Source organism: Pinus tabuliformis, chromosome 4_2, assembly GCF_031772625.1.
Source record: "Pinus tabuliformis cultivar Carrire ecotype Pingquan chromosome 4_2, CPIR1, whole genome shotgun sequence".
Classification (NCBI taxonomy): domain Eukaryota; kingdom Viridiplantae; phylum Streptophyta; class Pinopsida; order Pinales; family Pinaceae; genus Pinus; species Pinus tabuliformis.
The window spans coordinates 847,001,135-847,004,370 of NC_142304.1; positions in this window are offsets into that span (position 1 = coordinate 847,001,135).

The window sequence follows — 3,236 nt, forward strand, 5'->3', positions numbered from 1 at the left end:
TAAACAAACGAGAATGGAACAATAATAGCAGTCATCTATTATTAATCAGAATAGAGAAGAGTACAACCAAATGTTCTGACGTTGATAAACTTCTCAGGAGGGATCAGCCAGCATGTATCTCAAGCATTCACCTTTGAGGATGGTTCTCCCAAGACAAACAACTCTCTCTCTCTCACACAAATGTCACAAACAAACTTCCCCAAGCAATCAATCACTTCCACTCCTAACACACCAAACCTATAGCAGCAATCTGAGCACTACAAGCTCTGTACGATCCAAGCTAAGTCTAGCTAGTTCCCCCTAGTTTCTAACTAGCTGCTCATGGTGATGGTGGAAGTTTATATAGGAGAAGGAGTCTCCTAAAAAAGGGGGAAGGATGAGCTTATCTTCAAGGGGAGTAGTTGCAAAGGGTCGAACAGACATGCCATAGAAGGGAGTCGATATTCACAAAGCTAACAACCAAGCCTGGAGAGATCTGGAAGGCTGGTTGTTTGAACAAATTCGCCCAAACTGGATCAGCGCAGATTATATGGAGACTGCCGCGCTGTCAGCACATAACAATAACTGAACAAGTCATGTCAGCGCGGAAGGACACGGGAAAGCCGCGCTGTGCGTCATCGCGGAAAAGTGATGTTCTTCTGCGATGGCAGCGCACGGAATACACTGTGAGGCGCTTGTCATCGTGGTTATTTTAGGAACAGACGCGCTGATGCACAAAACTTTGGAAAAATGGGTTTTTAAGCCAGTTCAGGGATCAAACACTTAGTGATTGTGACTTCTGGACACAGCAGGGTGACTGACAGGAAGGCAGTGATAAATTACTGTGTAACACACCCTCACTTGCTGTTTGGTAGGTTATCTCTCTAACCATCAGTTCGTCGGGGACATAGTATGGGAGGACATGCGGTGAGGCAATGCTCCCAAATACTCTGATATATTTGAATGTTTTCTCCCCAAACCATCTAGCCACTGGGAGGATATCTACCTCGGCTTCCTTAGAAAACCTAAGGGCATTTTGGTTGTAAACTTGTTTATGGATAGGAAGCATGACTCCATGACAAATTTTGTAAAAATGTGGGTGAAACTGAGACTGCCACATGTCCTTATGATATATATGAATGGGAAGTGGATCCTTCAGAGTCCATTTCCATCCCATGACAAGAAATTTTGAACCAAAACAAATTTCATCCATTACATAGGCACTCATAAAAAATGGAGGGTAAACCCTCGCAGAGATACTCCTTTTCCTCCTATAATCGATTATCACCTTTGCTAAATTATTAGACATAATTTAGGCCCAATTCATTATGGTTGTGTTTATGACTGCATCTATTAATGACAACCATTCTGGGGAAAATTTAGTGCTATCGAGCTTGCCAAACATCCTACATAGCCTAACTGCTGCAAAACTATGAGGGGGAGAAATAGATGCAGTAGAGTACATACCCACTTTGTCCTTTTTGATCTTGCCCTCGTTTTTTGACTAGGTTCTTGTGACATCTGTTGGGTCCTCGTTCTCTTTGGAAAACTTCTAGAGCAACTGTTTGTTGTAGATCGTTTGTGGCTCTAGTAGGTGGTACATAAGTCGTAGGTTATCTGGTGAAAAATATCCCATAACTTCTTGGAAGTTATTCTTAAATTCTCTGTCTGAGATATCGACCTAATCGATTATGCACTTGACGATATCGGTATAAGGGATTATCTTTGGTTGCCTGACTATGCGATGCATAAATGAGCATGCTGTCTCAAAATGGAGGCATCTGAGGAAACATTACCATCAGCTGTGACCTTTGTTTCCAAAGGTCTTGGTTCCTCTTCTTCTAACAAATCATACATGGTTTCCCATGTAGAGGTTCCTCCTTCTTTGCTGCACGTAGTATCTATGAATAAAGGAGTCATTTCTGATTTTTGAGACATAACTACCCTACCCTTCTCTGCCATTGCTCTCAAAGACTCCTTCTGTGGATTTTTCCTGAGAATGGAGAAAATAACAACTATCAGATATACAGAGATAAGAATGAACGTAAGATGGAATAATACAGATAACTTGAAAAGGTGATAAGAAAGGAGTTTTATTTGAACGCAAGTGAAAAGATATCGTATCACATTGAACGACTTTTTGCACATAAATTCCATTAACCTTTATTAAATGCCCACTAATGGTTCATTATCTCTTAGCTTTATTTCTCATTAATGTCCGCATCTCAAGTTGGAAAGAAAGCTTCTAGGGTGGTGAGCCTTTAAATTGTGAAAATGCCCATTTTGTGATTTGCGAAGCAAGATTGCAGATTGCATTATCACCGCAGATTGCATTATCACATTATGTTTGTACGCTTTCATTATCATTTCATTTGTTTGTGTGATATGTGAAATGCAGGTCGCTTATTATCTTCTCTAAAACATAGCTCATTTGTCAAGTTTTCTTGTGTTAAGCCCTTTTTATTAAGCAGTGAACCTAAATACTCGCTTGTGACGTATATCGGGAGTGGGTCTGGGTCTGAATTGCATTTCACAATCTTGTAGGATGGTAAGTTTGCAGTGTTCTTTTTAATCTCTGATATGTGATGCGATAAGGGATATGCTGTCATCACAATTTCACATCTCGCACATTTTAAGGTAACTCATTAAGGTGCGCCTTCTAAAAATAGCAATATGCGATGCAGGCCTTAGTTTTAATAAGAAATGCCTTAGGATTTAGTTTATATAAGAAACGTACTAGTTTCGAAGTGTTTTAGCGCGAAGTTCTCTTTTGATCACTTTTCACTAGATTTGGTGGATTAGAAAGGCTTTCAATCGTGCTTGATCACGTGATATGCAGGAAAGGCAGACATTTACTAGTTTTTGAAAAGATGTTTGATTGATATCTTGTTTTATTCCAAAATTTAATAAGGAAAATGCATAAATGCTAAACTTATTTTTGGAAGGATTTTTTAGAGGGTCCCCATTTATTAATGTAATATTAACTACTACTATTAACAAATGGGGGGTTGTTGAATAGCACAACCATTGGTGATTCACTTGGAAGAGCCAGTTATCTTTGAGAGTTTTTTGAAATTTCTAAAAACTTCCAAAATAAAGATGGTTTAGAAAATAAAAATTACATGAATTATAAGGTAAGTAATAATACTCTTTGAATATTTAAACAACATCCACTTAACTATCATCCTTTTGATTATCATCTTCAAATAAGAAAGTTACTTTGTCTACATCAATCATTACTTGGTTTTAAAGATAAA